Source organism: Camelus dromedarius, chromosome 3, assembly GCF_036321535.1.
Source record: "Camelus dromedarius isolate mCamDro1 chromosome 3, mCamDro1.pat, whole genome shotgun sequence".
NCBI classification, from domain to species: Eukaryota; Metazoa; Chordata; class Mammalia; order Artiodactyla; family Camelidae; genus Camelus; species Camelus dromedarius.
The window spans coordinates 9,163,854-9,188,467 of NC_087438.1; the positions used below are offsets into that span (position 1 = coordinate 9,163,854).

Here is a 24,614-nt window from a genome sequence, read left to right on the forward strand (position 1 = left end):
TAGGGTCAAAATTAAGAAAGCCTTGTTGAAATTTCTGACTTCCAATCTTAAGGTGTTAGATACTAATATAGAGTGAAGATTTTATTTTCATCAGCCCACTTGAGGCATGATAGCCAAAGAAAAAATTAACTGGATCCAGGGTTCAAGAGCTCAAGCACCTTACTTCTTTCCCTAACGGGAAACACTCTGGAATTTGGGTGCAGGGTTCAACATGATGGCTGCAGAACCTACATCTTCTAGTTTCAAATGGTTTGGCGTCTTCAGGGTGACCATTGCCTCAGTGGATTATGTTCTCTCTGTAGCTCAAAACTGCTAATATATTCTTAAAGAATATCAAGTCTATAAGGGACAGTGGATATAGTCCAAAAAATTGTTCATGGTAAAATTGAAATTATATTCAGACAAAATAAAGGCATTCCTGAATAACAACAGTGGTATTTGGTGCCAAAGAATACAAGAACTTTTGGTCTTTTATTAGTGCTTTTAAAATTAAAAAAAAAAAATTTAATGGAGGTCCTGGGGATTGAACCCAGGACCTCATGCATGCTAAGCATGTGCTCTACCACTGAGCTATTAACCCCCAACCCAAACTTTTATTACTAGTACTTAAAAAAACTATTTTTTGGTCTCTTATATCTGGACTGACATTTGATCCATTCCATCACACCATACAATTCAATATTATTGTTTTTATTTTTTATGTTTTAATTTTATTATTATCTTTCTTTGTATTAAAGTGATTCACAAGAATTCAAGACATCACAATGTCTGTCTGCAGGGAAACCTAGCAGAGAACCCTCTCTGAAGATAATAGACACTTGGCATGGTTGTTTCCAAAATTAGATTATCACTAATCACTTAAACTAAGAATAAGTCAAATTTTAATCTTTAAAGAACACCTCTGGAAATAGAAGAGTGTATTTATAGATAGATAGCGAGCAGATAAAGCACCTGGAAAACATCTAAAGAATAATCAAGGGAACAACCTATCATTTGCAAAAAAGGATATCAGAATAGTTCAATTGGTCTTTCAATGCTCCTTAAAAAAAAAATTCCTCCTGTTTTATACAATCTAGTTTTTAAAAATCACACATTTTGTTTGAAATGTTATGCTTCAAAATAAAATCTTCCTTAAAAAGTTTAAACAAGAAAATTAAAATGGACATACATAACTCAGCATATTACACTATCTTTCACTACTCATCGTATACACACCTAAAATCAAATTGAGAAATGACTTTAAAACACAACACACTGTGTGTATACTCCTGGTTAATCTCCACCATTAGAGTATTTTCACAAATGATAAATGGCAAACTGTTCTACTTTCCTTGCTCTCTTTCTTTTTGTTTCTTTTCCTTCTTTATTTCTTCTTTTTTGTAATCAAGAAAAACTACTCTCAGCTAATTATTTTCACTCTTCATAATGTTGCTACACAGAGATAAACAAATTTAAGGTTTTATTTTCAGGTCTTTGTCATTTCTTTAAGTTTTCCTTTAAAGAAAACTTCCCCCACCACCTGGTAATCTCCTACGTTACTGGTCTCTTAGGATCACTCACGGAAGTGGGAAGGCAGACCCTGTTCAGAGCCTTGGATCCAGAACAGGAAATTCCTCTTGCACTTTTAGACCTGTCTTCACCAACTGGTATTTTCCTGTCTAGAAAGCATGCTATTCCATAATTTGACATTGAGCAATGAGGCTTCTTCCCTACCTACAATGATTTTTTTCTTTATTTCTTCCTTTCTTCCTTCCTCCCTCTCTCCCTCCCTCCCTCTCTCCCTTTCTTTCTCTCTTTCTTTTCTTTTCTTTCTTTTCTTTCTTTTCTTTCTTTCCTTCTTTCCTTCTTTCCTTCTTTCTTTCTGCCTTTCTTTCCTTCTTTCCTTCTTTCCTTCTTTCTTTCTTTCCTTCTTTCTTTCTTTCTTTTCTTTCTTTCTTTCTTTCTTTCTTTCTTTCTTTCTTTCTTTCTTTCTTTCTTTCTTTCTTTCTTTCTTTCTTTCTTTTTTTCTTTCTTTTCTTCCTTCCTTCCTTCCTTCCTTCCTTCCTTCCTTCCTTCCTTCCTTCCTTTCTTCCTTTTTCTTTCTTTCTTTTTGAAGGACACTACTAAGCAAAAATCCCCTTGTACCAGAGGTTTCATTTTACTAATGCCCAGTAGAGACAGTGAGGGAAATTTCACTAACAACTCTCATACACCACTCTGAAGCAGAAAAGGCCTGAATGCATACTATCAGTTACTGAGACAAAAAGCTAATAAAAATATTCTGATGTAAGTTCATGCATGTGAACAAGGAGAACTATCATTAAACATTTGCTCATAATTGTCCTGGTGCTACTTTTCTTTCAGTTCTTATTGAGTGCCAGACACAGAGGCAAGTACCTCCTGTCAGTCAACTAATATAGTCATTGATGTGAATAATAGATGAATGACAAAATGCAACAATATCTAAATTAATTCATGTTCAAATTCAAATGAATAGTTGACAGATTTTTAGACTGATTGATAAATTACTGGAAAATAACATACAACATACACCTAAGAATGATACAGATATGCTTATAAATATTAATATAGATAATAAAAATATAATTCTGTAGAAAAAAAACCCAACAATATTTTAAAGACAAGGGTACATGCTGATTTCCATTATTTTTCTATATTTAAAATGATACAGAGTAGCTTGAAGCATCCTGTATGTTGATTTTCAGATAATAACATTCTCTCACCTATTTTCTCGCTAAATTTTTAACAGGCTAATCCTTTCTTATCAAATGCAAATGTATTTGAAAGCACTGTTTCAAGCTTTACTTAGAAAACAACCATAAAGATTTTCAGTTTATATTCCAATGGTGATGTTCTTCCGCTTTTGACAACTCAGTCAACCTTTTGAACTTCATACTTTGGAATTATTTTAGTGTTATTCCACTCACATATCTATGTGACTCTAATTCTATTGTTATTTTGTCTAATGGAGCTGTGGAGAGAAAATTCCTGCTGTCTCCCAAGGCAGAAACGACACGCCAATGTTGATTTTAAGAGTGGTTTCATATTTTTGCCCATTGCCAGCTTGTCAGAGTCTTGTCTTTTAATACAATTTATAGTTTCATACAAAATAGTATCAATGTAAATGATTAAATCTAATTTATATCTATATTAAAATTGTAAAGAGATAATTAGGTTAGTGGACAACCTAACAGTTTGTGGAATAAATATCATTTACAAAGTATGATAGTAGGTGAAAAAGTCTGATTTAAATGAGATAGAAATTCTATGGGAATTGCTAAAGACTTATTGAGAAAAGAAGTGATTTGAGGAAAGTTTCAAACTGAATCAAGCTTGACCAGAAAAATGTGGGAGAGGTTAGAATGAAATACATGAGAATAACTGTGATTCAGGTATATGCTATTGCTATAGAAACAAGCTGTAAAAGAAAGGGTAATTTGGACAACAAAGCCAACAGTAGTATATTTCAATGTGCCACTAATTACTGATTTTAGATATATTTATTTTAAAGAGACTTCATAATTTAAAAGCCCTTGAAAGTAGAATAATTACTTTGGAATAAAAAATATACTGATTAAACAATTTTTGAAAATTATATGTAATCTGGATTATTTTTAGGGAATTATGACATATCTGGTAATATGCTATGGATCTGATTTATAACTCCATTTAGGAAAAAAATAATTTCATAATGGAAGTATTGAAGTGACTCAAAAATAATTATATAATTTTATAGCAAAACCTTTTTCTAACTATGAAATATGACAAATACTGAAAAGCTTGTTTTTTCTACATGATAAAAAGCATAATTTTACTACTAACACTGCTGTAAAGTAACAAATAAGGCCTTAGTACTTATTATGCTGCAGATGCACAAATAGTTTTAAGATTCACAAAGATAAAAAATAAAATGTATATTATTATTTTTAGGAAGCGTATAACCACTATATAGAGAAAAGACAACTCGAAGAAAACAAAATCCAATTAATGCTGTAAAAAAGTATTTCAAAAACAATGTGGTGAGAATGCAAAATGATGCTTTGGAATACAGCTTGACAGTTTCTTACAAAACTAAACATATACTTTTCATATGATCCAGCAATCACACTCCTTGGTATTTACACAGAGAAGCTGAAAACTTATATCCACACAAAAACCTACACACGGGTGTTTATAGCAGCTTTATTCATAATTTTCAAAACTCGGAAGCAACCAAGATGTCCCTCAGTATGTGAATGGATAAATAAACAATGGTCCATCCAGACAATGGAATGTTATTCAGCATTAAAAAAAAAAAAAGAGCTGCCAAGCCTTGAGAAGACATGGCGATAAATCATAAATGCATATTACTAAGTGAAAGGTGCCAACCTGAAAAGGCTACATACTGTATGATTTCAGTGATTGACACAGGTTGGGCAGGGGGACGGATGAATAGGCAGAACACAGGATTTTCAGGGCAGTGAAACTATTTAGTATGATACTATAATCATGGATACACATCATTATACATTTGTCCAAATGCCTTCAAATGTACAGCAGCAAGCGTGAACGCTAATGCAAGCTTGGACTTTGGGCAGTAATGATGTGTCAACACAGCTTCATTGACTGTAATACATGCACCACTCCGGTGCAGGATTTTAATAGTAGAGAAGTCTGTGCATATGTGGGGGCAGGGAGTATATGGGAAATCTCTGCGCCTTCTGTTCAATTTTGCTGTAAATCTAAACTACTCTAAAAAATAAAGCTAATTTTTTTTTAAAGAAAAGACAACGTGGAAACACACTGGAATTTACTTCCTTTGGTAGCCACTGAAAAGCATTTAGAACAGACAAAAGTTAAGGAGACTTTTGCAGCATTTAGAGTTTTATTCAACAGAGACAAGTGAAAAGATTTTCCTAGAGAACTTATCAAATGTCAAAGATGTTTAAAAGCAGAATGTCCTCAACTGCAGAGTTCCCACAACTCCTCAGAATTTGGAATATTGTTGAGAGTGGGAGGGGCTAGGTCAATTGGACTGTGAAGCCTTGATAGCTCTGGGTCATATTTTTTTGTTGGTTTGTTTTGCTTTAAATTTTCACAGAGAAAAAAGTAGGCAAGCTTGAGACCACTCATTCAGAGAGGGAAAAAAAGTCACACGGGAAAGAGGAAACTGGGTAAGACATGAGCACCTCTGGAAGTCGAGGAGGGAATAAAGAATAATGTAATTGAGAAGCTTAGGAAGATGTTTCCTCTAACCTGGTCTGAAATAGAGAACTTAAGAGTCTCCCTGTATCACTGAAAACAAGCACCCAGGGACCGAGGACTTTGGCAACACAGATGCCTTCTTCTTCTGCTCTCCACCCGCAATGGCTACTGTGAGCACAGGAAAAACAGATTAACCTTGTAACGTCCTTACTCCCCACATGCCATCAGTGTTATGAAAAAACTTTTGCTCCTTCTTCTCCCATAATTTTTTCCCTAGGAACTTTTTCAGTATGAGAGAAGAAAAAATAGATAACGTCTAGATTTTTTTCTGAACCATGATAGGGTGGGTGTAGTCCTAAAAAATACTGGCCTGCATCCTAACAGTAATGCCCCCCTTTGCCATACTTTTTCTAGAGCAGTTTGCAAAGAAATACTCCAGTACTACAAGATGTTTTGGCAGACTTTTATCATAGCATGGCCTTGATGGACATGATGGATCGATGACATGAACAATTTCAAAACATAAAAGTCAAACCACTCTTGTTTCTCTTCTGGTATACATACTATTTGCCCTAGAAATGAAAGATACTTGCTCATGTTATTTTAAGGTATTTGAACAAGCCGCATTTATGAGCTCTCAGGAACACTGCACATTAGCTTTGTTTTAAAGCCAGTGAAGGGCCAATTCTGTAATGTGATTGGTATGTACATTTTCTCTTTCAATTCTATTAATACTAATTTACAACAGCTGATAGTGCATTATCTCTCAGAAATGCATGCAAATGACTTCCTGAAATGGATCATTAAATATTTGCCTTTTATCAGAATACATTTAATTTACCTGCTGAATATTAGAGCATTCAGCTAGAGAAAGTTATAGAAGTGAAAAACCAGTTTTTTTATATGAGAAAAATAGCCGGGAACTTTCTCCTATTTTACATACCAAATAGCATTTGCTTGTATGGGAAAACTGTTATTGGAAGCAAGGGAACATACCTGCCTTTTCACTATTTCTGCTGCCTTGAATGGACACAGGGAGGACGAGGCTCTCCTTCCTACTGTTGGCCCATTTTTGTGATTCATCTTTTCACCCCTCAGACTTCACTATATCAAGTGTTTTATTCCTTTAGCTTTATAATGAATTATAACTTATATACAAAAATCAAACAAATTGAAGAGTATATCTCGGTGAAGTCTCGGCAAGTGACAATGTGTGAGCAGCAGCAGCAGACCGTCCCCGGTCCCTGGAGGCCTCCCTTCTCATCATCCTCGTATGTGGCAAACTGAACACCAAGTTCCAATTACACAGATGAGTTTTGTCTGCTCATGGGCTTTGTATAAACGGAAACTTACAGTATGTTATATGCTCGGTTCACTTTCTTTTCTTAAAAAATAGTTTGCGAGCTTCACCCACATGCCTGTGCATTATTACAGCCCATGCAGTGCCACTGCCCTCTTGGATTTGTTGTGTGAACCACCCCCAAACTTCTTTACCCATTTCACTGTTGATGGGCTTTTAGCTGTTTTCATCTGGGATGATTTTGTGTAAAGCTGCTATGAACATCCTTGTATACGATTCTTTTGAACACGTGTTTGCACTTCTCTTGAGAGTTACGGGAGGAGGATAGCTGGGTCCTACATCATGAATAATTCAGCTTTAGCAGATACTACTCCACTGTTTTCAAAAGAGATCATAGCAATTTATATGCTTACTAGCTGAGCATTCTGGTGGCTTCACTTTCATGGTTAACACGTAGCATTGTATTCCTTTTTTTGTTTTAGTCATTTTGATGTCCGCGTAGCTGCTTTGTGTTGTGTTTTTAATTTGCATTTCTATGATGATTAATAAAGTTGAATAACTTTTCATATGCTTACTGCCCGTTTGAATATACTCTTGTGAATTGCCTCAAGACTTTTGCCCATTTTTCTACAGGATTTTCTGACTTTTTCTCATTGATTTGTGTTTTTATTATCTGGATGCAAGTCCTTAGATGTATCTGCTGCAGTATCTTCTTCCACTTGGAGTTTGTTTTTCTCCTTAATGATATCTTTTGACAAAAAGTAAATTTTCATCTTAATATAATGCAAAAAATTAGAGCTTGAAACTTCTTTTTTCATCCTATTTTATAATTTGTGTTTTCCTCCCCAAGGCAATGGAAATGCTTTCCTATATGCTCTTCTAGCATCTTTGCTATTTTACATTTTATATTTAGACATGCAATTCATCTAGGGTTGACTGTGTTGTATAGCATGAGGTAAGGGTTGATGCATTTTGGATATCTAAATGATTGATCAAAAAGACAATAATTCTTGTGTACTTGGAATTTGCTAAGAGGGTTGATCTTAAGTGTTCTCACCACAAACAAAAAATATGACAACCATGTAAAGTAATGGTTATGTTAAATAGCTTGATTGCGGTAATGAATTCATGATATGTGCATATGTAAAAACAGTGCATTGAACCTTAACATTCAATTTTTGTCAGTTATATCTCAATAAGGCTAGAGGTGGGGAAGAAAAGACAATCTCTCACTATTTCAAATTTAATTTTGCACTGTGTCATAGTCAGTTTGGGCTGCCATAACAAATTATCAAAGACAAGGTAGCTTATAAACATTAGACATTTATTTCTCACAGTTTCGGAGGCTAGAAGTTTGTGATCAAGGTGCCAGCATAATGGGGTTCTGGTGAGAGCCTCTTTCTGGTTCAATCAGAAGATTGGCTTCCCCTTGTGTCCTCATGTGGCAGAAAAAGAGTGAGAATGCCTTCCGGGGTCTCTTTTATGAGGTGCCCCATTCATGAGGGCACCACCCTCAGGACATAAATGACCTCTGAAAGTTCTCTTCTCCAAAACCATCACATTGGAAGTTAGGATTTCAACATTCAGATCTCTGGGAGACACAAACATTCAGCCCATCACACCCTTATTGTGTTTTCATAAATATACTGTGTGGAAGAAATTCTATCCTTGTTTTCTACTTATTTATTGCCATTTTATTTAATACATATTTCACTTTCTTTTAAAGTGGATTTCCACCATAACTAGAACAGGGCTTCATGTGAAATAAAGAAATTTGAGTTATTGATTGCAATTGATAGAAAAAAATACATAGAGATTTTCACTTGATTACAGTATTGGGAAGTCCCTAAAAATAGAGTCAAAATTCATAAAATGTAAATTAAACAGAATACTATAAAAAGAGCAGTTATAAAAATGGTCATAGAGATAATATAAAAATGTAAAAGGTAATAATCCTTCAGAAAGAACATAGGTAAAAAATATGTCACATTTTTGAGGAAATATATGGATAATTTCCCATATTACAGAGATATTACTTCTATCTAGAAACTTTTGATATGCATTAATATAATAAAGTTACTAAAAATTACCATCATGGCCATCGCAACAGCAGCAATATATTGAATAATATTTTTTAAGCATTTGTTGTAAGACAGCCACAAGGATTAGGATGGCTCTGCCAATTTACAACTTAATTAAAATATCTTAGTCTTGAGAAAATTCATTTATAAACCAGACTGAGCCAATTAAATAAATGTGGAGAGGTGTATGTCTGCATATATTCATAAATACATGAAATATTATCTTATTTTCCATGTAGATCAAAATATGCATGTCTAGAAAGATATAGATAAGAATATAAACAGAGGTGCTATATGCACACATGTGTCTATAGAAAGAAAGACAGGAGTGAAGAAAAGAAAAAAGAATGAAAGAAAGGAGAGAGCAGGAAGAAAAGGAAAAAACAAAGAAATAACTGTACATACGCACCTGTAGAGTTGTCTGTAAGGAGCAGAAGCTGTATAATAATATTTCAATTGTGATTAAATGTGGGGTTTCATTGTGGTTATTTTATTATATGTCTATGTTTTAATGTATTTCTCACATTTATAAATTATGCTTTTGATCAGAAAACCTTTTTGGAAGTATATGATGCTTTCTGTAACATAAGGAGGTTTTCATAGAGCATTAAAAATAAAATGGTTTTAATCCCCAAATCATTATAGATGATAAAATAGAAATATGTCTGACATGTTTTCGACACATTATTCTGGCATGTAAAATTCTAACTTTAATAAGAGCTCTCTATATTTTGGTTCCTACTCTGCCTGGTTCCCATGATAGCTCTGTTTTAGACGGGAGAACACTGAGGGTCATAGAGATTTAGATAATACAATTCAAACTTGGCAGAAGCTCTACCCAAGTCATCGTGCTCCTACTCTAGACCTTTGTATTTGGGAAAGGTTGAAGGTTAAACATTTTAGAAAGTCTTAATAGAGGAACTGACTGAGTCAATATTTTATGAACCACAATTTATCATGGTCACTTTGTTTATTAGCCAGAAAATGGCAGTTAAAGCTGATTTTTATCTTTTATCTACTCTGGTACCAGATTGTTAACTAACCAAACTCTCCCTAAAGACAGTCTAACTGAACAGCTGTAAATTCCACGGAATTTAGAAGGTGAATAATGTAGATAGAGAGACACTCAGTCTTAATCTTGTTACGCTCATAATCAGAGTCTTCTATGGCTGGCTAAGGTCAAAACTCAGGGAGAGAGAAACACATATAGTCATAAGACTCAATCTAAAGTATTTTTAATATATGGAGAAAAAGAATGAATGATGCTACCACACTTTCCAGGAAAATACGTTCCCTGGTGTGGAAAAACAAAGCAATGAATTAGACATTCTTTTAGTTCATGGAGAAGTGTGCTGACAAAAGAACTGAAAGGCAGAAAGGCTAATCTATACTAAGAGCAAATAAGCTTTCCAGTAGAAATGAATTGCTATCCTTCCAATATGAAGGAGCCCAATGTGATTAATCAGCCACCAGAAGGCTGGCTAGTCCTCTAAAGCATGATGCCCTGCTCAGGGGTCGGGGTCAGTCTCTGCAGTGTGTGGACAGGTCAGCTATTGCTGTCACCATGCATTACCTGCATATCTGCCTTCTCAGTCACTGCATGTGTGTTTTCAGGCAAAAACAGAGTGGCTGGGGTAAGACGACCTTATACCCATAGAATAGGTCATTTTGAATTTCTAATTATGTAGCACATTTATGGAAATAAACACCATAATGAAACTGACACAGGACAAAAATGCCCTCTTACCTTCACTCATTCTGAGACGCTCATCCACACACATTATTCCCAGGCTTCCATATTACCAATGACCTTTGTCTTGTCCTTTCTTGATCCCAGATTATTGAACCAACTAGTGCCAGAAACGACTGCTGCCACCTCTCCTTTGAGGCAAAGTGAATAATCAGATGCACCATTTATAATGGACACAGCTGAGGTTGTTTTCCTCACCGTACATCTGGGAAGTGCTTGTATGAAGCTGTTACGCTGCAGCCTTCCAATTTGGGGTGATATTTGCATATGTATAGAATTGTCAGTAAACCAGCCACATGGTTTTCTTCTATTTCGTCAACGCGCTGACAATAGGGAACTCTCATAAGGCCAGGAGTGAGGGTTAAAGGAGAGATATCAACAGAGTAGCACCCAAAGTCATGGGAGTCCAACTCCCTTGCACTTTCTACTTCCTTTTGCCTCCAGAACCTACTCAAAAGCTACATCACACATGCCAATTTCACTTAAGGATGGAATTTTTCTGGGACCACCCACCTGGATAGCTTGGTCAGTCAAATCGTATCTAGATAATAATAGAGAGCTCAGATCTCAGGATTTCTCATGGTAATGCCTCCTCAGATGTATACAGCAAGACAGAAAATGTCTTTGTTTTTTGTTTTATTTGCCCCAAAACATGAATAGTTACCTACAAAAGTAGCCTTTTCCTCATCCAAAATCTTAGGCATCTCTGCCATAATTCTCCTAGGGCGGTCTTCCAGAGCTTCATACTTTCCTGCTCCATAAGTCTGTTGAAGAATCTTTTCCTCCTCTTGGCCTCACTCAAAAAGGCAACCTTATGGGTAACTTGGAAAACAAAACAAAACAACAAACAAGAACTTTTGAAGTATGCCCAAATGTGATCTATTCCTCCAGAATTCAGAGAGACTCATTAGGATTTGTACCTCTTTTAGTGGTCGGATAGTATTTGTACTTCACCTTGCAGTCTCAAGACATTTCAGAACTTATGATCCCTAAAACATGATCCAGGTGGGGCATTCCTTAACGTCACATGTTTATTCTACCGACTGGCACATAAATGTTATTCCAATGTATCTAGAGTATGTTTGTTCTACTTCCTGTTCATCAAGTCCAACAGAATGATACCATTCATAGAGAGGACTGCTGTGATACCATATGTACAGTAAGATAATCAAAACTCCTGCAAACCAGATTACTACAGAGGGTTCAAGACTTGGTTTATCCTTGATGTAAGAAAGATTACTGCTGTGTCTGTTAGGTTAAGTCAAACGTTTGTTTGTGGTCTTTGCTAACAAATGTAGAGAAAAATAAGGCCCTAGGAAGGCATGCATGTATCAAACTCTCTTTTGATTTGCTTCAGAAGAAGATCACATCATGAACAATACTTACAATTATAGCCAATAATGATTGGGTTTATAATAGTCTACTCTCATTTCCTAGAGTTTATTGAATATGTTCGTCAAATTGTGATGTGATAGTCATTTTCAGCCTTGCATTTTCCAAGTACCTGACAAGGTGCAAACTCTGTAATTCCTCTAAAAGTGATACGGGTTTCAGTTTACTATTTTAATAAGAACCTGGTCTGCTATTTGTCCTTTCTGCCATGACAACTGTAACTCCCTGGGTGAAAAAACAGTATGAGATCTATGCTATAATGTTGAAGGTGTTTTGTTTTAACCATAGATACAAGAATAGAGGGAATGAGTGAGCTTGAAACCAGATCCACTGGGCCAACTCCTACTTGGGCAAAAAGACTGTCACCTGATTTATATAGGCTCCTATGCTGACTGCTGGGGTGCAGTTGTGTTGGTCCAGCTAACTAAAAACAATAAAAGTAGAGAGAGGGGACAAGTTTTACATGTATATGGCGGAGAGATTCACATCTGAGTTTTCTCTTCTCTTTTTGCTGCAAGACGTCAAGCTGTGATTGAATCTGCCCCTGTTCGGGGGGCACCATTTTGAGAAGCTGTGTTTTGGCATTATCTAGCCTCGTAATACCCTCCTGATCGCTCAGGAAGATGGGTGAGACTCACAGGATGAGTCTAGTCTAACTATTGATAGAGCTTCCTCTGCTGTTCAAGCTGGCAGTGGAGGTGAAATGGGGGAAGGTGAAATCTGGAGCTTAAATGACTGACAAGAGAGAAATATTGTCACAGATTATAACTAAGAAATTATAACCAATAAAAAACATACTTAGGAACCCTCAAAATAAGTACTGGGAGGTTAGGAAGAACTTAAAGCCATTGAGGCCCTGAAATCCTGCTTTGGTGGAGCGGGGAACTGAGTTTTCTTTCACTATCATAAAAAATAATATAGAAACATGCTCCCACAGGGGGAGCAGCTCAGAGTTGTCACCCATGACTCTGCCATCAATAGCCTGGTCATAGAGTGAATGTGCTGGCTGTCACTTCCCTCCATGTAACGGCAGTGTGTGTCCCTGAATGTTTACTAAAATTTAAGTTACTTAAATTCACTAACTTCACAAATGTTTGTAATTAACTCCAACTAGTTTATTAAAGATACACGCAAGTGCCTGGGGAAGGAAGTGCATGGGGGTATGTGTTGATGATTATGTTTGGCTAATTTCATAGTCAGTTTGCAAGTCCAAGAATTTCCAGACTTCCGTGTTCAGTGTTCCATGTCCCTTGGTGATCTGTGGACTCCCCAGATATGTGAAATACAAAATGATTGATTAATTATCCAGCTCAGACATTATCAAGTCTATACTTGTATACAGTATTCAGTTATGTGTGTGTGTCTATACACATCACTTCACCCAAGATGCCTTTATCTACAAATTAAGAGTCAACCCATCTCAAACACTTTTTTTTGGTCTGTTTATCTTTCACAGCTATCTACAAGGAACAGTTCAAATCCTGAGTCTAACCTCCCTATTTATTTTTCTCAAGGCTGTCTCGCAAACTATCTACACCCCTTTGTCACTTTTTTTGTCGACTTTTTAATTTTATCCCATTCTCACCTTTTTCCATGTATTCCCAACAGCTCCATGAGAACTTCCGTGCATGCCTACTGGCACCACATTTCTATGGGATTAAAGAAACATAAATAAATACTGGAAAACAATCTGTGAAAAGGGAATTCCCTGTGTGTTAAGGATTATTGTGTAAGATTTTTTGAGTGGAATCATTTTTTAATTAATTGGAACAGAATTTAAAATGTCTAATTATACAAAGTAAATATAAAATGCAAACAAGACTAAGTGATGAAATCATTGACAATGTGAGTATACTTACTATTCAGCTGTGGGATTTTCAAGTATGTATCTATCAAAGTGCATCAAATTATGCATCTGAAATATGTGTAGTTTACTGTACAGGAACCATGCCACAATAAAGTTTTTGTTTGTTTGTTTGCTTTTTAAGATTGGATTTAGACGAGGAAAATAGCTAAATTCAGGTTAGATTGAGACTTGAGGACCGTTTTGTTTTTTGCTGTCAGTTACCCGAGTATGAAAATTAGCAACTAAATCAGGAAAAGGAAAGACAGGGCACCAACCTCTTAAGTTAGTCTAGTTAGAAGTCACCTGCTTTGTGAAAGAATGTCAGGTTTGGTTGCAGTGGGCCTCAGAGAATTCCAGCTGGTTAGTTAGTGTTTTTAATTGATGCGAACCTCAATTAAAATTTTCTAACTCTAATTAGGTTGAAGATTATGAAGTCAAAGGGAGTAGGCTCTTTGAGACTAGACTTCATAATAGTGAATCTTACCATTGATATGCGTGTAAGTAGATTATATTTTAAAATCCTGTAACAAAACAATAAAGTTCAGTTTTTACAGACCAAACCATCACTTCATCTAAAGAGTTGCCTCAAATATTTTTTTTTAGGAAAAACTATGTGCAGACACTTACCAAATACCTCAGAGCATGTTTGTTTCCCTTCAGCTTCAGTGTCAGCAGGCTAACAGGATTATAGTACAGCAGATGTGGCATGAAACACTGATTTTCGGTGATACATTCTGCATCTTAATTTATAGTTCATTATCTTTTCTGCAACAAAACTCCATTTGGGTGAGTCCCCAAAGGGAATACAAATATTTTAACAGTTTCTTGTCCCTGACGAGCTTGCTCTGAAACTATGAGCTGATATTTTTACCTTTAACATAATTTATCTCCAATAAACATAATCAGATGTCTCTTTTCTGATTCTCCTACTAAAAAGACACTTTCTCTTTTAGAATTCTGGACTATAATCAACTTATTCTTGAGCAATTCTCCTGTGTTTAAACCAGATAATTAATATATGATATTTTAACTTTAAAAAGTATTAAATTTTGCAAAGCATTTACCTTTATTTTTGTGGTAAACATTGATATGTATGGTTGACTGTTTTAGTTAGAATTTTAAATTAAAGTGCTTATTTTTCATGACAGAAAATAGAGTCTATTCCAAAGTATATAGTATGAAATTGTCAAAATGATTTTACTTCTTTTTTTTTTTCCTATCTGTGGATTCTCTCTTTTCTTTTGTATTATTACTAGAATGATGCAGCATAAAATCAATAACCAATTGTCATGCTGTGGTCATGACATTCGGAGTTTAATTTCCTATTTATTTTTTACTTCTTTTAACAAATATCAGACACAAAAAACACTGGAAAATATCTATGAATCAAAATATAATCTAAAACTGAGACAGACCTAATATTGACACCAAATATCTGTAATCACCTCTTACCTGGTTTTTCTCTATTTTAGCTTTCACTAATATTCAACACATTGAAAACAGAAGACCTTTCTAAAACAGACAAAATAATTTTACTTTCTGTAAGTAAAAATCTTAAGTGAACATTAGTTGCTCTATTGGTAATAAATCAAGCCTGTCATGAAGACATACCCCATCCCACAGAAGTTAGATCAGACTTCCCTTACAAGCTCATCTCTCTTCACTGAACTCTTGTGTATTTATTTCTTTCCACTTTTCCCATGTTACCCCATATTTTCCTGTTTGATTATCACAGCAACTTTGTATTAAGTATTATAATACTCTCCATTAAAAGACAAAGCATTATTAGGTCAACCTTTGAGTGACATGTCCAAAAAGATCACACCACTAAGAAATTATAACACCGGGATTCTATTACCTTCTCGGTCACTGAAGAAGCAGTTCCTTTATGTTCTAGATATCAACATAAGTCATCTCTGCCGAGGTAGCATAGCAAGTGTTCAGGGCACCTTAGGCTTCATAAGTCAAACAGATTTTGATACTTTCTTTCCAGCATGTAACTCAGGGTTTCTTGAGCTCAGATACTGCATACAAATCAGTAGTCTCTGTTCTTTTAGACATGAACTTCATCCTTGGCTATTCTAGAATTCCATCTCACTGAGATCAATGGTAGACACAACCATGGAAAAATAATCATTTGATGCATGCAGGTGTAGAAGAGATATTATAGTATTATTTTTCCCTTTAAAAATGTCATTTATATTTTATCTTTTCTACAATTCGTATGCCATTAGTTATCTCTCTCTTCCTTTCACTTTCTCTTTTTCTTTTTTCTTCCTTTCCTCCTCCCTCCCTCCTTTCTTTCTTTCTTTTTCTTTCTTATCTCTTTCTCTCTCCATTTTTCCCTTCCTTCTTTCTTTTTTCTTCTTTCTATCCCTTTTTTCCCTTTATTTTTCAATTTTTTCACATACATATATACATACTTTTCATAATAGCTTCAAATTATCATAACAGTTTTAAAAGTTAAATATCCAGTGTTACCTAAAAGATATTTAACAGGGCTTGATCCAAATTTTCTACCAGCTTAGCTGTAAGATTTTGGGTAACTCAACCTCTTCAGGTAAATTTTTTTAATATTACACTTTTTTTTAAATAAAGAGAAGAATTAAGTTAGATATGTGGGTTTGTGGTCAGTTCTAGCTGTAAAGTTATATGATTGTAATTTGTATTTTTTAAATAGATCTTATGGGTGATTTTCCTTTTTCTGGCAATGTCCCTACCAATTGGCATTTTTAAAAAGCTTTTATACCTCTAGGTAACTGGATTACTCAGTATTGTTGAAACACTTTTAAATTAAAGGATTCATTATATTCTCAGAGCATGTAGTTAGAATGCAGAGAAATAACACTCTTGGTTACTCTCAGAGTGTATTCTGTCATTCTTTTCCTAATGTTAGACTTATTTCATTACAGTTGTAGTAGTCACAAGTAACAATCATAATATTGTCTTTCCAGTTCTTGCTGGTTGTTTTACTCCTACAGATTTTGATATTTGCTTTGGGTTTTCTAATTTGTCTTTCTTTAATGGTGTAGACTATTTTTTAAGAGAAAATTCTCCTTCCCATCCAATTCTATTGTCAGGACGTTATTTCTTTCCCGCCCTCCTGCAGGAAGTAGTTGTGCTTTGCCCAAGACTAGGTCAGAGTGTGCTTTCTTTCCCATCTTCCTTCCTTCTGACTACCCATCTTCTCTTCTCTCCCTCGAGTTAAGGTCATTAAGACATGAGCTGCTGGAACCGAATTCAATTCAGGGGAAAAGAGATAGGAAATTCACCCTCTTTTCTTGTCCAATCAATATTTTCTAGTCTGTTGTACTGGTAATAAAGGTATTATTTTGTAGATATCTTTCTTATGCCCTCTACTTCTCAATTGGTTTAAAATCTAGAAGGGAAGGCAGTTTGACACAATCTACTTCAGCAGGTCACAGCGAATCTCAGCACAACACCCAATGCTCTTGTGATCCAAGAGCTTTTTCAAAGGATTTAATGTTTAAGAGGCTTAAATTCCTTAAAAGACTACAAGTGCCCTGAATAAGCCATGATTTATTAAAACATCTTTCTAAGCCCAGCATGATTCTTTCAGGGTCTTGTTTATCGTAAATGTTCAAATCATATTGGTGAAATAATTAAATTTAGAGAAATAACAAATATTGATAAAAATACAGCATATTCTGTAATTTACTTGGCAAAAGAAAGCTAATGTATGGTGTTTCTGTTTCAGAAGAGACCTAAAATAGTATTGTGATTATTATACATATATTATTTAAATGCTATTTCCAAGTTAATATGATATTTTGGTTTTAGTTTAGAACATTTGTTATGTCATCATCATCTTTGCATCACCCATCACATAGATGGTGCACTGAACACTATAGGAACTTAATAAACAATGGCTGGAATACAGATACTTTTATTTACAAGAGGACTGTGTAAAGTAAACTGAATTGGATATACATTAATTTTCTTCTGTAGTTCATTAAAAAAGCATGGGTAGAATATAGACTCCACTTAACCTTTAAGAATTCTGGCTGGAAGCAAATTTTTATCTCTCTCAGTCAACAAAATTCCACAAAGGGAACAAGGTTGTTCAATATTTAGATACTTTCTTGTGCTTTAGTTACACAAACAAAAGGCCAACAGCTGTTTATAAATCTCTTTAGCATTAAATTCTGGCTTAAGGAAATCAAATTTCCAACACAGAGAACTCCATCCCTGGGAGGTCACTTAATCCAATAGGAATTTGGCGATAGTAACTGACTTCAAGAGTAAGTCCTCAATACGTGCTCATTGACCCTGGAAAATGTTACAAGAACACGCACTAATGAGGAATTTATCTGGTGAGCAATTAGAACAGAACACTTTTGTGGGAGGGCAATAGCTCAGTGGTGGTACGTGCTTAGCATGCTAGAGGACCTAGGTTCAGTCCCCAGTACCTGCATAAAAAGCAGAACACATTAGAATCTTGAAATGACTCCCCTCTATTATATAAAATACGAGGACCGCATCCTTTGGAGATTGTCGGGTAGTAGGTTCTTAAAATCTTATTTTCTGAGATATTATTAAATGTCATTTACTTCTCTCTAAAAGAATCATCATGACTGGTTATCATCAGGGGCTCAATACAGCACTTAAAAGATCTCCCCACACCCATTTCTATATAGCTCATTATTCATAATCACAAGGCTCTGTATTAACACTTATATTTGCTGTTCTGATATTTCCATATTCAATGAGATGTCCATCATTTAACAGGCAGCCATGACTTTACCCAGATGGCAGGTGCCAGTGACATCAAGGCCACCAGATTGTAAGCAAAATCAAATGAACATATGGAAGTTGATTTCCAAATAATTCCAGCCCTGCATGCATAGATTTAATATTTATTCTTATTTGGTAGAATAGCTCAAGGGGAAAAAATATAACATGTCTGAAAAACAGTCAGTTTCATGTTTTTGAAATTATATTGCTTTCAGTAATTTTAATAACTCAATAGATGTATTCCATACACATTTTTTTTCAAGAAAATACTTACAAGAAGATTATGCCAGAAAAGAATATAAAAAGAAATCTGTGTTTATGATAAATTGAAGTCACTTATTTACTTGTCTTTTTGTTACGTGGAGAAGAGAGAAAAAATTGTTAAGACAACAAAATGAATAATGTAACATGTTTCTATGACTACAAGAACAGACATATCGAATAGATCCTGTTGTTAGACGTTTGACAAAGTAATAAGCAAAGAAGAAAAATTCGCATCTTAGGTACAAAAGTTTGCGTTAACAATATAAACAGTATAGTGCACATTCTGAACACTTATGATTTCATTTTGAATAAGGTAACGTTCTAAGTACCGGTAGTAGCTACTCATAAAGAATTTTCTGTTTCATTTCATTTTTAAACAATGTATAAAAAGGTGTTTAAAGTGAGTATTACAGAAAAAAGTCCTCCTCCTGGAACTCAGATTGACACTTTTATGATCGCTAAGAGTGCTGTGTTGTGACAACCTATTTCCGTAGGATGGACATGAATGTATTTTTTTCTTTTATCATGATTAATGTAAGACACTAAACTTCTTCACAAAATTGGAAATATTTTCTTCTCAAGATAATCTGAAAGGTGAGGGCAGGATTATGAAGTGGGGGGAAAAAAGCAGTGTGTTTGGGATGAAAAGATCAGAGTTTGAGTCCTGAATCTCCCCTTTCATCTGGATCCGCTCCCTTATCTGGGAAATGAATGAGTTGGTCTGAAAAAATGATTTCTCTTCCAACAATGAGTGAATATGTTCCAGATACCAAGCTGAATCTTCTGTTTTAGAGGTTTCTCACATTCCATGGAGACCATCCAGACAAGCCAAAGCCTTGTTTCTCCAACTATCAAGAAGGACCTGATCAGCCTGCACTGTCCACCCTTATTTTATCATCTTCTAAACTCAGCATTAGACTAGAACAGAATGTGGTTAGTCATCATGTTCAGAAAGGCTTTTTCATCCTGGGAGTGTGAGAGAGCATGTAGCCTGTCTAATCTGTGGGGCTAAGCCCTCCTTCCCATGATTATTCCTAACAGAAAATGCATCATACTGTGTAATAATTATACACCTACTTATCTGTCTTTCCTTACTAGACTGCAGATGTCATGAAAATATCGTGGAAAAGACAAAGGTTTCATTTTTACCGCTGAATCCTGAGTACCCCACGCAAGGAGTCCATGTTTAACGTCTATGTGATGGAGCACTGTGTAGACCAGGACTCAAAGTGTAAGAAGATAATAAAGATTTAATCAGTCTAATGAATGTGAGTCAATCTTTGGTTTTGGTTCTTCATTGTTCTAAGTATATTTTACACTTGAAGTTTTATTAGTATTGCCTCTATTGATATTTTCACAGACTCATACAAAATATAAATTTCCTTAAAATCAACTATCTTTTATCATTAAAATAACCTGTCTACAATGACTTGAGAGTCACTCAGCCAAGAGTAAAGGATGTTGTTCTTTTTAGTTAAATATAAAAGAAACTTTAAATAGAAGCACTTCAAATGTAACCCAATGCACATTAATTACATACAAATTAGAAATATATTTATATTTTGTTGAACAGTTATTTATTTTTTATTGAGTTGTCTTCACAATATTTTTCCATTGGAAAATAAAAACATTGCATGTGATAACATTTAAGAACTTTGATAAAAGGTATTTTAATTAGAAAAGAGCTGTTATTAAATTGACATGTTTTTCCTGTGTTGTGAATTGATAGTCTGAGTAATTTATATGTATCTTTCATACCTTACTTATTAATTTCTACATAAACTTCATAGGGTTTGGATGTTTTTATTCCTAAATTACATCATCTCTGTGCACCTGAGCCAAACAAATCCCAATGTCTCCAGGTTATTAGACAGAGTTAGCAAAACACTTGCATCTGTAACACCTGGTGGCAGTAAAACATAAGTGCAGATTGGACTCTTGAAAATTAGTGAAGTCTTTAGCATCTTGAGGATTTTGGCAACAATAAAAGTGACTACAAAGTGACACAAAGAAACCAAGTGGTGGAAATAGCTAATTTTGCTTCACTAGAGCCACTAAAGATATACAAAAATAAATACAATTTTGAGTTATCTCTTTCTGGTCTCCGTGTCATCCTGCTCAATTTTGCACAAGTGAGCTAAAGTGGGGTGAGCAAAGTGTCATAATCAAATGTAGGAAATACGTATCTTTTTCAATTTTAAGAGAAGCAAAGCATCTTGAGGTATCAGCTTCTGGGAGGTAAAGTAGAAACATGTAAAGAACACCATCAAAATTCCCATAGCCTGACTCCTGAAGAATCTTGAAGCAGAAAGAAACCAATTTAGTTCTAACTTAATTGGATGAAATTCAAGAGTAATCTATTGCAGACTATACTGAAATTACACTGATGTTTGGCATTTACAACATATGTACTTGAACTTCTCAGAAGGCTGATTGTTGCAACCATTTCTCATGCAAATTCACCAGACGCAGAGAAATGCATGCACTATGGAGTGCAGGGTGTTGGGTCTGGTTCTCAGCCTGTCCCTGCGTAAGGACAGGTCTTTGAACAATTATCATACCAGTTATTTATGCTTATAAAGTATACAGAGAACACTTAGTATTTCAAAAAACAATTCTGTGTCTTTGAAAAATATCTCTGTCCTGTCTTCTGCTTTCATTAACAGTCATAAGCTTTTAGTAGATTCTCCCAATTCTTTCTTTTTCCGTATTTTCAAATCCTAGCTTCTCCCTCTTATTTCCTCAGAAATTTTTAAAACAATTTGAGCAATGACCACAGTATGCTTACACTTTGAAACAACTCCTTCCATTTTGGAGTTGTTCACTCATTTGGCTTCTATGATATTCATTAGTTTCCTGGCCTTCTCTGCCTCCCTCCAGTTTCCCTTTCATGGTAATTCTTTAAACATATTTCTCCATTCCTCTCTTTTTGGGTCAATATTAATTACCATCTTTATCGATCACTCCAAAATGTGTAATTTTCTCCCATGGTGTCCATGAATTTTAAATTTTAATATCCAGCTGCCTGAAGGACATGGGTACCGAGAATATCCTTACGTATTTCTGTATAAATCCATGCATACTTGAAATTACCATCTTCTCTCTGAAACATTTCTGTCTGCTTTTATTTCATTTTATCAGTATGTGGCACAATCATCCACACATAAACCCCAGAAGCTTGGAAGTTGTCCTAGATTTCTCTTCCACCCTAGTTTCTTACCAACTGAAACTCTTTTTCTTAATAGCCTCCACTTCTAAGTCCATTCTACCACCTCCATGTTTCCTGATACCACACAGGCTCTTCTAAACGCTCCTGAACAATTCTGGTTGAGTTTACCACTGCCTCCCCCTTGTCCCTTCAAATCCACATTTTACAGAACTGTCAGGCTGAACTGAATAAAAAAAAAAATAAATGAACACCAACAGATCTCAAAATGAAGTCCGCAGACCAGCATTACCACAATGAACTGGGAAATTTTTTGAGATGAAAATCTCAAGCATCATCCCAGAGCCATCAAATCTGAAACCCTATGGATGGGGTCCAGAGTCTCTGTTTTACAAGCTTTTCATGTGATTCTGATGCATTTTCAGGTGTGAGAATCAACATTCTGCAACATAAAATCCAGGGCACATACATGTACTTTGTAAGTTCTTCTTTCTTGCAGCTAGGCTGTTTGTTTTGTCCACCTGAAGCATCCTTGCAATCTTTACTCATCTAAACTCCTCAGTTCAATCATTTGGACGGTTCAGATGTCCTCACTTCCACGACTTCTTTTCTTACTCCAAAGTTTCTCCGTCTTCCTGACTCCTCTAGTTTTTGGTGCACAGCCTTATATTTTTTTTGCCCCACAGTTTCCATTAGCTACAGTTTCTCCATTTTCTAAACTGCATCTCTCTGGGCAAAGAATGGTGTGCTATTTATTTTTGTATTCCCAAAGACTAAGCACACTGTTTACAAATGACAGATAGTCAATAAGACATTTTCTAATGTACTAAACAAATGAATAAATTGGATCATGGATCCTGCATCCTTGATACCTTACATCCTTCACGCAGAAGGAAAATGTATACATACGCGTAGCTCTAACAGATGTGCACTACTTCCTCTATTATCCCATGAAATTCAGTATCTCTAGGCTTTTGCAGGAAGATGAGACTTTTAAATTTACTTATTCACTTTCAGGTTTAAACCTACAGCAACAAAAAATGGCAAAAACATGTCTAAGTAGATGAGAAAGAAGTAACACCACACGAGTACTTTAGCCACAATCTGACTTCTAAGGAAACTGACAGAACCATTTCCAATGCAACATGTCAACAGTTCTACTTGGTTCAGCAGAGACCAGGAAAGATCTTGATATTGAAACATGCTTGAAAACGGAAGGAATGATTTAGTAAAAAAGGGAGAGAATAATTAGGCATAAGAGAATGGCTAACTTAACAAAGAAAACTTTACTGAGTAGATAAAAATGGTGGTGATCTCAAGGGGAAGTGTAGTGACTTGAGATGAGGAAGACCACTCTGTACTGAGGGCAGAACCAACAGAGAGATGGCAAGACGAGCCCTAGGAATTAGGACAACTGCACAGATATTGCTGAGAAGGCAATAATAAACACGGTGTACGGAGTTTTTACAGTTCGGTATGAGAAAAACATAAAAAACAATCAAGAGATCTGACTAGGCACTTCACAAAGAGGAAAATTTAAGTTGACTTTGAAACTAATGAAAAAATGCCCAAGCTCAATACGAATAGGAAAATGCCAATAAATTAAAATGCCAGAAACACTACAACAAGCAGCCAATGAGCAAAGACTAAGAAATCTCTTATTTTCTAGAGTGGGTGAGGACACAGGGTGACTAAAGCTCCCATCCCTTGCTTAGAGGAGAACATTTGAATATCAGTAACCAGACCCCAGCAACTGTATCTTCACATATTTGCCAAAAATACTTGCGCATATGTCCACAGTAAATATTCACAGTGGCTTTATTTAGAGTAAGTAGCCCCCAAAATGTGAAAACCAATTGCTCACTAATAATAGATTTTAAAATTGTGGTACCATTCTTTTCAAAATTGAAAAAAAAAAAAGAATTATGCAGACCTCCCTGCAAATCACCATTAAATAAATCAGTAAATGCAAATATAAATAAAGATGAAGAGAATGCTCAGGCCTATGGTCAATGCAATTATTTGACCGCCCCAGTGGGCACTGATTAGTTTAACTGTAGAATGAGTCCTCTTCAGCACTAAGGAAGATGGATTTCTGAGAAGATGGTTGACACAGAGTAGAGAAGAAAATACAATCTGATCAAGGCAGTCAAGGGAATTTGATATTTTTCCTCCCTCTAATATACCCCCCCAAAAAACCTTACAGTTTTTAATTTCTGCCCTCCCACCTCCATTCTACCAAGTAAACGGAATGCAAAAGAAAAATATATCACTAACTTTGATTTTCCCTATTTTATAGTACATCCATAAGATATTTCTCATCACCACACCAAGCCAACCAACCAACCAGCCAACAGACGAAGAAACAAAGTTGAAGTCTGTGCATGAAGAATTCATTCCATGGGAGCCGGCAAGAAGAATATTCTTTGATCAAAAGTTGCATAGAGTTAGTTCTACATCTGATTCTGGATTCCAGTTCTGTGTTTTTGCTAATCATATAACATAATTCTTATATTAGAGAGGAGGTAATCGATATTGACTAAATGTCACTATTTCTGATACACGGTGTATTTAAAAATCGTCCTTCGTCTGTGTGGAATTGCTACTCGGGGCTAGATACAAAACAAGAAAACGTGGAAGAAAGAGAGAAGCAATTTCTCCTCGGTTGTTCTGAAGAGGAAGCAATTAAAGATTTTAAAATCAATGCACATAACATCCACAAAGTAAAACCTCATTAATGGTGCAAAGATGGGGCAGCCAGCATTACCAGAGAAGAACAAGATAGCATTTACCTCTAGAAAAGAAATGATGACTCCATCTAACATTTAAAGTTCAATTATCTGAAAATGACTTTAGTTCTTTAACATCCTATAGCA

The 24,614-nt window shown here is 35.2% G+C and overlaps 1 long non-coding RNA gene across 1 annotated transcript in view; it reads left to right on the forward strand.

Moving 5' to 3' along the window:
* Positions 1-24,385, forward strand: part of LOC135321043 (uncharacterized) — a 34,526-nt gene extending 10,141 nt beyond the window's left edge. Inside the window, exons 2-3 of the long non-coding RNA XR_010380455.1 lie at positions 19,671-19,840; positions 24,038-24,385. This is a non-coding gene — a long non-coding RNA (uncharacterized LOC135321043). The remainder of the gene's footprint in view (positions 1-19,670; positions 19,841-24,037) is intronic.
* The last annotated feature ends 229 nt before the right edge of the window (positions 24,386-24,614 follow it).